Below are 11,170 nucleotides of genomic sequence, written 5' to 3'. Positions count from 1 at the left end.
TCCTGGATCTGGATTCATGTCTCTCCCTCAGCTATCCAGACACAGTTGAAGTCATTCATAGGTCTCCCGGCTAGATGTGGAGTCAGGCTCAGATGGGGCAGCTTTTACCTCAGGGAAGAGGATCTTCAAGACATAGTTAAACTAACAACAATATCTTAACATGTCATCATCCATTCCTGTCAGAGTTGACCTGTTTTGAGGAAACGGGCTGTTCATCATTCTCATAGGACGGCCAGTCAGTACCTCATAAGGAGACGATTGAGTTGTCTGATGTGGGCAGTCTCTCATAAACATTAATGCAAGAGGTAAAACCTCAACTCTTAATACATTTGTTTCTGCCACTAATTTTGTTAGTTTTGTTTTCAGGGTCTGGTTAGCCTATTCCACTGCACCTCCACTAGCTGGATGGTGAACACAATGTTTTTTTGTTTTTTTTAGGTTTATCTACAGGCTATCGGAGAAGCTTTGAATGACATTATTCATAAAATGAGACCCATTATCGCAAGTTAATTTAGATCAAAGGCTCTCAACATGGAATTACTTCTCAACAATGCTTTTACTACTGAGAGCAAACTGTAGCAACTGTAGCATGTTTACATGGAAAGCACTCAATCCATTTTGGAAGCATGTCAACAATACTAAGGTAATATTTATAACTCCTACATAGATAAGGTTCAATAAAGTCCATCATTAAATGCTCAAAAGGGACTTTCAGGTTTAGGATGGGCTGACAGGGGCATTGTTACACCTCTGCCAACATTGGCCGCGTTTCCCAGATTCGTTAAGAAGCTCTTAAGTGCTAAGATCTTCTTAGGAGCGCTCTTAAGAACGCTGTGAAAGAAGGATGTGTTTCCCAGAGTCGCTCTTAGCTTAAGAAGATCTTTCACTAAGAAGGAAATGTAAGATCGAGCTGACCCACTCTTAACAGCCTTCTTAGCGACCAAATGCTCAGTGATCAAGCCGCGTTAGAGAAATTTACATCCTCCACTTTTCGAAATAATAAAACAATGCTCAATGTTGAAATGCGCTCATAGCTGCGGACCACTGGCGCAAGAAACATAGGTTAATAGAAGAAGAAAAAAAACAACTTTTTATTGAATTACACGTTTAAGTTTTCCACACACATCTGCATATATGAGTTTATAGTACTACACATAAAAATACAACAACCCTGTGGCATTTCACAGATATCAAGGAAACAGATGTAATTAAACTCAGCTGAACCTCATCCAGAGAGGCTTCACCCGCTACTCTATATAAATGCGTTGCCAAAGTCCGCTCGTGTGATAAACCATGGCTGCAATAGCCTACAGCACATTCTCGCTGCGAACCAACAGCATCGCCGTGTGCGAAGCCAGACAGTTTACATAAATGCATACGTGCGTCAGCACTTCTCCCCACTGGACGTGCTGTCAGACTGGGCTGTCCAGGCAAAGTACCGGCTGCCCCGTGCAGAGATCCAACAGCTGATCACTGGGTGTCCCCACACATCCAGAGAGCAACCCGCTGCAATTTTGGCCTCAGCCCGGAGGTGCAGCTCCTGGCTGCGCTGCGTTTTTACGGTGCGCTGTGTGTCACTTATGCGCTGATAAAGAGGTGGGTGATCGATTTGCCTGGGATCGATTGATTAAGTTTCAGCAGCACCGCGGTGGACAGCTCCCAGTAAGAGCTTCTTAAGAAGCTTCTTTGGCTTGATCTTCAGGTTCTCCTAAGAAGGCAGTTAAGAACGCATCTGGGAAACACACGTATCTTAGCGCTCCTTCTTAGCCGAACCCTTCTTAAGAGCCTTCTTAAGTCCTTAAGAACGATCGAATCTGGGAAACGCCGCCATTGTTAGTTGCACAATCACACATTTCTTACAAACATTTCAGCAAAAGTAGAAAACCCTGTCGTTTTTGTCTTGTTTGGCTGTGTGTGTGTGTGTAGGTAGGCTCCCGGTATATTCATGTGTAACTGTTGCCAAAATGCAACCTCGGCTTATTTGTGAATGAACACGAGTCAAACCTTTATGTAAAAGCATAATTACGACGAAAAAGCCACTTTTAAGATTCACCGTAGTTTCGTTTCCAGGTCAAACTCATTTACAATGGAGGTGCACGGGTCAACTTTTCTGTAGCATCAAAATCGCTATTTTTAAAACACTAAGAAGACTCGACACAACATGAAACTTTGCTCGTAGTATCACCAGGGTCTCTACACATGAACACGAGCATTGAGAACATCGTTTGTGGACACAACGTTTGCTAAAAAGAAGGTTTTTGAACAACTCGCGTTAGCTTAGCCGTCCTGCCAGTCGAGATGCGTCGATCCCCGATCCCCGATGTAACATGGAGCTTTCTCCTTCATGTTACGCCGCACTCAGGGATCGACGCATCGCGACTGGCAGGACTGCTACTGCTAATGCTAACGTGAGTTGTTCAAAAACCTTCTTTTTAGCAAACTTTGTGTCCACAAACGATGTTCTCAATGCTCGTGTTCAGGTGTCGGGACCCTGGTGATACTACGAGCAAAGTTTCATGTTGTGTCGAGTCTTCTTAGTGTTTTAAAAATAGCGATTTTGATGCTACAGAAAAGTTGACCCGTGCACCTCCATTGTAAATGAGTTTGACCTGGAAACGAAACTACGGTGAATCTTAAAAGTGGCTTTTTCAGTTCTGGAGGAAACATTGTTACATGCCTCAGATCCTGCCTGAAATGGTAAACATGCTAGTGTTTCTTAGCAAGAACCTGGAGTAAACACTAGTGTGTAGAGTAGAGTGATCACATGCAACCATGAGTCAGATTCACATCTACAACAATAGTCTGAGTAAACAGGTCAGGATACCAAGTCTGCTGCTCCTTTTTGAAGTGCCCTGTTCAAGCCCCTCTTATTCTTAATCATCAGTGCTCTTATTTGTTTAAAAGAGTTTAAAGTTGTCACCTGTCACATGGCAGTGTTATTTGCAATAGTTTTTTCAGTGTTTTATTGACATTTTTGTTCATTACATTACTTATTTGTTTACAAGTGACACTACCTTTTTTTTTTAGGCGTGGGGGGGGAGGGGGGTTTGTACTTATCGTTCATTTATCGTTATCGAGGTGAGTTGCTCAATATATCGTGATATTGATTTGAGGCCATATCGCCCAGCCCTATCCAACATCCCCCCTTTGGTCAAGACCATGGGTCAAATTTGCCAAAAAGGGAATAACTTTTTGCAGCACTGTGCCTTCATGCAGCCTTCATGAGGCTAGGTGAGTTTTTTTATAATTTTTTTTATTTATTTATTTTTTGAAAAACATCAGCTCCTGTTTGAAACAAAGAGACATCATTAAGGGTGTTGGACGGACAAAGGCATCTGTAGAGTGGGGAGGGCAGGTGACAGAGCAGCTGCCTTTGACACTGGGACAACAGAACCTGTATGAGCTTGACATTTGCATACCACTACAGAGACAGGTAGAAGTAATGCAGACAAGAGGTTACTTCTGAGACTTCTATGTGCTATAAGTTCGCTGGAGAAATAAGGAAACCTTGATTCTCCCATAAAGAGTAGAAGTTATGACACACATTAATGCATATTGAAAGTCAGTGTAAACTGTGACGTCCTGTCCTGTTCCTAGAATGAAAAACACAAGTTATTGCAAAATATTCAGCTGTTTGAGCAGACAGGTTATTTGGAAGTTTAGCACTTTCAATTACTGCATGCTCATTGCATACTGCATATGAAACACAAGGGGATCCATCTGTTGGATTCCTCATCGCAGAACCATCTACAAAGAAAACAGAATCAGGGTTAATGAAGGGTGCGTCAAACACTGCATCTCGTGGTTTTGACACAGTGTCAACCACTTCCAGACATGGACGTGGTCCTCCATCTTGAGCTGTATGGAGCAAAGTTGATGGGTTAAAGACACTACATTGGTTTAGAGTGACATGAGACATTGTTAGTAGCACATTTGTTAGTGCAAAAGTCATGCTTTGATTAGGTGAGTAGCTTTACTCAGTGTTAAAAAAGCAGACAGCATGCAGAACATTAACAGTTAGAGGACAGATAGTGATATCAGCTGTGGCCATAACTTCTTTGGTATCAACTGCTATAGCTTGTAGTGTCTGTGTGTTTCTTATACCTCCTGAGCTCTGAGTGACAGGACAGGATGGGACAGGACCAGATGCTTCTGTAACCAATTTAGCGATGAGAAAAATGAATTGCAGTAAAATAACAACTTAGATTAGTAATGATACAAAGGCTAGAATCAGAAGAACCCAAATTCGCAGGGAGCCATGTAAATGAGCACCAATAATGAGTCAACACAGGGATCACTGTTGAGTAGCCACTCTTATATTGTTACAGTGAATAAAGAAAAATAGCCAATTTATGCAAAAAATATACACAAATGACCCAAATGAATAGAAACAAAAAGTAAGTGTGCACACAAAAATTCAATAAGATTTGTCCGTCGGGGCCCTTATGAACTGGGAATTGTTTCAGGGAATTGCAGGGAAGTGTGATGTGAATGTATGTGTGTGTGAGGGGGTACGTGTGTATCTCCTTGTCTGTGTCTCTCCTTCAAAGTTCCTAGCTCGCCATCTGTCGCAACCGGGATCTCGTCCTGGTCCTCGGATTTTCCCGTCCTCTCAAAAAACCTGACCTATAAACAAGGTCATATTCATTAAACTCTATTCTCAGATGCATCATTAAAGGTTTAAATGTCAAAAATACTAAATATTGCATCAAACCTCATAAATCTTATCAAATCTCAAATCTTAGTTTCTGTTGTACAACATTCAATATATCAAACATCAAATATGAGGACTAAACATACGTAACCCATAAGTACTCAGGTTTCATGTAAACAGCATTTCAATAACACTTATGGTAAGGAACCATTAACATTCAAAATATCAAATATAATAATCATGTCAAAACCCAGGATAATATGCATCAGTAAAATAACAGTATATAAATTGAGTTTTGTTTTTAAAGGTATCAAAGCAGTGTGCTTCATTACTCCTACACTATAGGCCTTCTAGTGAGAGAGAAACTAACACTAAAAATTAACCTCTAATTTACTTCAACTCTCACAGTTAAGTGAAATAAATCCTTCAATAAGCTGTATTTACAACTGTGCTCTCATGTATCAATTTACCTTTCAAATTATGAAAACAAAACATTTCCTCTTAATATATACACATCAGCATAAAATAATAGACAATATACTCCATATACACATGTATTGCACCCTCATTCACCTCAATCCACTTTCAGAGACCACCACCACTTTCTTTAGCACACAGAACTACAACAGAAAAATTAGCATCAGAGCAGCTAAAGAGTTACGTTTCTCACCGTTGCTCTGTGTTCAAAGCCAAGCACAGCGTTGTCGAAGCTGGCAACAGCTCACCACATGGCAGGTAATTAGCCTGTGAGACACGGAGCTAGCATTAGCATGTGCGATGACGATGAGTTTTAGTGAGCAAATTCGTTTTTTCTGGCTGAGATCAGAGTGCGCCGAGAAAAAAACACGTCTGCACTTCACCTCCAAGGTGACAGGCTGAACGTGGTCTGCGTAACCTGATTGGCTGTTGAGGGTTAGGTCCCCCCCCCCCCCACGTGGGGTCAAGTGGTCTGAGGGGTGCATTCAAGTACAATGGAATATTTGAACTTCGCTGATGTAAATAAATAAATTAAAGAAAATGAATACTCTCACTCTTCTATTGGTCTCATTTAATGGTGTGGTTTTCCACCTGGGCTACACTTCCCTTTAAGTATATGTGGGAAAGTGATGATGTAAAGGTCTCATGTCCTGGACATCAACTCCTTAGCCTTGTAGTGTGCGTCAGAGAGTAGTTAAAGGAAGAGGCCCACACCGAGGACTGATCAGTTAGGGGTTCAGGATTTATTCAATGTACCCATTCCCATCTAAATATAGAGAGACTGGTAGGTCAACTTTAGATAACATCAACATAGTCACACAACATATTCCCTTGAGAACTATTCTACAGAGATGTTATGCCGACCCATCCCTTCCCAACAGGATAGAGGGGCCCTCAGTTCCCCAAAAGTAAACACCTAGAGGAAATGAACAGACTCTAAAAAGGACCCGCACACTAAAGAACGGGGGTGAATTTGGTTGATCTCCTAAGACTGAGGGTCCGAGAGGAGTTCTGATAGAGCAGAGGGCAAAGCAGTTTGGGCATCACTTTGCCGAGATTTGAGAATACCAGGGAGTGGCCACACTCTGGTTGGGACGCTGGCTTGAGATCTGTTTCAATAAAGATTGCTCTATTGTAGCACCGGTATCACACCTCTTACTGCGCCACTGGACTAGTTCTAGGTTCTAAGGAGTGGGGAGCAAAAAATAATTACACCAGAGACTGTTACTTTAAATACAAAAGGCCGGCAATTTACTGAATGCAAAAACACACATAATACAGTACACAAAACAAAACAATACTCTGCAGAGTCTTAATATTGAGGTAAATATAATAAATGAAAACGTATTTCACTCTTCTTTTGTTCTTTAGTTCACCTAAGTTATTTTAGTCAGCTAATCTAAGCTCAATTAGACCAGTCTTTTTTTCCTTAGGCTACACCTATTTTAGAGTTCCTATTTTTCTTCCTGAGTTAACTCTTTTTCCTTTTCTTCACAGGTAAGAGAATACCATTCAATTACACAGTCAATCAAAGTGGACCACAATCATTTCAAATCACATTCAAAATATGAACTCAATATGCAAATAAAAGTATGACACCTTCAATTAAATTTCAAGTCCAAATGTGACTTCAATTGTTCAGTTCAATGAAAAGTTTCAGTTCGATTCAGTCCAAAAATAATAATTCAATCAGTTCTCAGTTCAGTTCAAAAATAATAATTCAATCAGTTCTCAGTTCAGTTCAAAAATAATAATCCAATCAGTTCTTGGTTCAGTTCAAAAATAATTCCTGATACCCCTACCACTCTGGCAGCGACTCACCATACGCAGAAGATTTCCTCACTGATGCGATGAAGAAGGTGAGATGAAGGTCTGGGTCTAGCTCGCCATCTTGAATCTCGTCTGTGCATGTGCGCGCCCGCACAGTGCAGACCAATCCTCACTCCGACCGAGCTTCAAACCAAGCAAAAAAACCTGACCTGTGTAACAGGCCATAAAAACAATAAATCTGCTTTTAAATCCTCAGATTACACAAACAATTATTTCACAGTCTCTGAGTTACATGAGTTACATTACTGCTACGGTGCCTTTCCATCTCAAAATGGCGGCGGAGCGATCTCTTAACTCACGGCTCCGTCTCCCACACAACTACTGCACATGTCTTTCACTTACAGTTTATGCACTTATATAACATTCACAGTCTTCATAAACACACAATACTAACTGGTTAACTGTTTATGGCGGAGCATTTCCCTGTAAACAGCTATGTTTTAGCGTTAGCTCCCGCCAGAGAAAACACGGTAAATATGCAAGACAATAAACACAAAACTCACCAAAACCGGTGTGGCTTAGTTTTCATAAAATCCCCGTCAGTTCCCGACCAGGCAAGTTATGTTTTTCAACCGCAAAATCAACTTTTTCACTCTTTCCTCTGCTAATTAACCACCGCTCGTTCCGTCCGATCTCTCCTCTGCTCTCTCCTTCAGGTCTCTGCTGCAGCGTCACTGAGGTGACGCGTCTAGCTTCACTCGTCTCTTAAAGGGGCAGCGACATGAATTTTCGGTCGACATACTTTTAATCTTCAACATTAAATTATTGTTGTATTAACATTTTTAATCAACGCTGATGAATCAATTTACATTAAATGAATCACTTTTAACTTTTAAACTATTTATGCAGCTTTTAAACTATTTATTCGTATTTATGTCATATTTTAACATGGGTTACACTATCCACCCAGCCTGCCTCCGCAGAATTTCTTTATCAACATACTACACGCCGACAACTTTGGAGGACGACAGCCCATACACTTCAAGCTCTTACACAATCTTAGTATAGCTCTCTCTGTGGTGGAAAAAATATTCTGATTAATGACCTATTAGTCCCTGTTTGCCACCATGGGCTAAGTAAGGGTTTTGGCATAAACCACCACATTCAGAAAGAGTAGTAGTTTTTTCTTTTTTCAATTTTGTGATCCTTACGCAAATTCTAGGGTTTGGTAGGCCTAAAACAAAAACAAAAAATTGTTTCAAGCTTGATTTAAGTCAGTAGAGGCTGTCTCTGCCTCAAAAGTCAGTCAAGTCAGTCTTGGTCAAATGTTTTCACCCATGTGTGATGTCATACAAGGGTTGGGAGATCGCCACAAAATTAAGAATCCATGGACAACAATAGCCTGCTAAATCCAATAAGGCAATCGTTTGTGTTTTTTTGTTCGCAGTTTTGAAACATCCAAGATTGTCTGGATGTGGTCAGGACCCAATTTTCGACCCTCCGGAGTATAATAGCGCATTAGATTTTGTGAAATAAGTTGCAACTTCGTCCTTCTAAGCTTCAGGACCGTTTTCTGCCAGAAAACAAAGTGGAGACACTGTCTCAGTTCTTGACAATATCCCTGTATCGTAAAACACATATACAAATTATCAATATACTAAACAAGAGCACTACCACACAATGGCTGCTAATGCAACAAGTTTTCAGCTCCATAGCAAACAGAGTTGGACTGGTGAAGAAACCCTATGGCATCTTCATCCAAGAATAAAGCTTACCATTGAAAGAGAAAGCAAACCAGAACTGTGAGTCAGGATGAACAGGAATGCTAAAATCTGCATTTGTTAAATCAATTACTGAACCCCCACTGTCTGATAGAAATTTTGACATTAGTGTTACAACATCTGCTGGATGCTCAACAACTTCACACCTTTAGTGTTTTACTAGTCTCCACCCCCCATTTGGTTTCTTAAAGCAAGATGGGGGAGTTACATGTTGAAAGTAGGGATTCAACAATGGCACCTTGAATTATGATAGACTAAATGACAAGAGCAATGACTTTAAAAGCTTTAGGGCAGGTGGATATTATCTTTTATCTAGTCTAAAAGTTGATTTCGACTGGACAATAATTATCATAATAATAATTAGCATCTCTTACATTCCCAAAAATCAAGCTTGCTTAGAGCCCTCAAGCTATCAGATACTGTTAGAAGCAATGCTTAGTTTTTAGTAGTCAATCAGTGTTTCTCTCTCTCTGTCTCTATGTGTGTGTGTGTATCATTATTTGTGTCTAAATGTTTTTTCTGTATGTGTTGCTCAATACTCTGACCTTCCTCGACTGTCTCCTTTGGCTGTTGTCACAGGGAATCCTGGAGAATGAACAGACACCTTTAGGTGGTGCATGCGGCCACGATTCTTCTGGATCTTGTCCCTGTTGTTGTTTAAGCTCAGGGGTATCATGATCATATCATGTATGCCCATAGCCTTCCAATCTGCAGCATCAGTCTTTTTGTCAGTTCTGTTGCACTCTCCTTGATGCGTTGGATGTGAACCCAGTCTGCTTCTCCTCTTGCTGTTCTGTTGAGACTGCCATCTTTGTCCAGGACTCTGTGATCCACCCATCTCCAGTCTTTTGGGTGCCAGGCAGTTCCTGCAACCTCCTTGAATTTGTTCGGCTGACATAGGGAACATCATCCCATCTATGATCTTGACTCCGCAACCAGTAGTCAACAGAAACTGCTATTGGAGAAAAAGTCTTTCTTGGAGAAGAAGGGTTAATTTGTGTCTCTTTAGGAGATAGGGAGGGGGCTGACAGGTCAGGGTGTATTGGTGCCCCTCCCCCCTCCCTTGCAGAGTCTTCCTGGGGTTCTTGACCTCATGTGGAGAAGGTGTCGTTGAAGGAACTGCTGTAGGTGTGGAGACAGTATATGGAGGAGGCCCATTCCTAATTCTGGCCCTACATTCTTGTTTCTCCTTCTTCTTCTTACTCAAACTTTCTTTTCCCATTATTTCAATCCTGCTACTGATTTTGCAAAAAAAAATCAGCAGTCTATCTTTTCCTTTCATTACTTTCCTTTTACCTTTTCTTCTAACATACTCTACACCATCTTAACATTCTGTAATTTGCCTTTCACTGAAAACACCCCATGGGTGACATAGTGCCAAAGTTGAACATCCTCAACCACATTATTTCCCCATTTGTCTGCCCTTATTTCAACTGGGAAATTAAAAACTCTAGACGGTCAGCTAGAGTTTTTAATTTCCCAGTTTTGTTCCTCCTGTTTTCAATTGACTCACTGGGACAGATGTGCCTAAACTTCCAATGGGCTTATCATTCACACAAACTTCACAATCACACTGATCTTCCCATACAAGTGTATGGTTGGATCTCATCAAGTAGACACTAACTTTGGGTAACTTATTCAGCCAGGTGGTTTGTATGACACATTCGTTCTGAGCAACGCACCCTTGTAGCATACAAGCTGTATACTAGTCACTGAATGTCACCACAAAGTTTATTCTTTACATTCTTATTTCATATATATATATTTTCACTCATACGCCCATTTAATTGTAGTGGGGCCTATCATATCATATTATACTGTATAATATCATTATATTATAGTATTTCATATAGGATCATATTATTATTATATTATATTATTATATTACCTGTTGTCAGGTGCACCAAACACTCCTATTCAATTTCTTAGTCATCTGTAAGGATTATCTAGAACTCCTTCAGCCTCTTGAAATCACAATATATATATATATATATATATATATATATATATATATATATATAATAATCAGTTCTTTTGCAAGCTTTACTTGTTAGGTTACAACAGCCTCTTGCTGTGTTGTTACTTTAATTTCTTTCCCTTTTTTTTTTTTTTCTACGGTTTTCTCTTTTTCAATACAAAGTCCAATACCCCCAGGGACTTACAAGGCAAAAAACACACAGATAGCCAATACCCCCAGGGACTTGTATGGCAAAAGGCGACCCCCAGGATCCCTTACACATGTGAACTCACTACCTATGTGAGCAACCTAGGATTTCAATTTGAGCAAATGATTCAAAACACCGTACTCACTTATTAGATGGAGCGTCCGCTGTCCGCCACCCGTGCCTGACTTCAGGTGGGATCCAGTCCTCCGTTTGTCAGAGCGGAACTTTCCCTGAGTCTCCTTGAAACTCCTGCCGACAGTTAAACCTTCAGTCCAGGCTCAGGCGTCAATCAGCAGAGCGTCCATCCCATCCTCGTCGCCAAA

At 40.7% G+C, this 11,170-nt stretch overlaps 1 long non-coding RNA gene across 2 annotated transcripts; it reads right to left on the bottom strand.

The window, feature by feature from the left end:
* Positions 1-2,514: 2,514 nt before the first annotated feature.
* On the bottom strand, positions 2,515-7,798 carry LOC311274313. 2 transcript variants are annotated; one of them, XR_014624741.1, is made up of 4 exons: positions 7,465-7,798; positions 6,953-7,110; positions 5,325-5,398; positions 2,515-4,626 (listed from the first exon to the last, which is right to left on the bottom strand). It is a non-coding gene; the product is annotated as an uncharacterized lncRNA (long non-coding RNA). The 2 variants fall into 2 exon arrangements; XR_014624742.1 differs by lacking the exon at positions 5,325-5,398.
* Between the last annotated feature and the right edge of the window lie 3,372 nt (positions 7,799-11,170).

This window comes from Pagrus pagrus (genome assembly GCF_965226575.1).
Source record: "Pagrus pagrus genome assembly, chromosome: 18".
NCBI classification, from domain to species: Eukaryota; Metazoa; Chordata; class Actinopteri; order Spariformes; family Sparidae; genus Pagrus; species Pagrus pagrus.
Note: the sequence above shows the minus strand (reverse complement) of the source record. Positions and strands in the feature narration are given on the sequence as shown.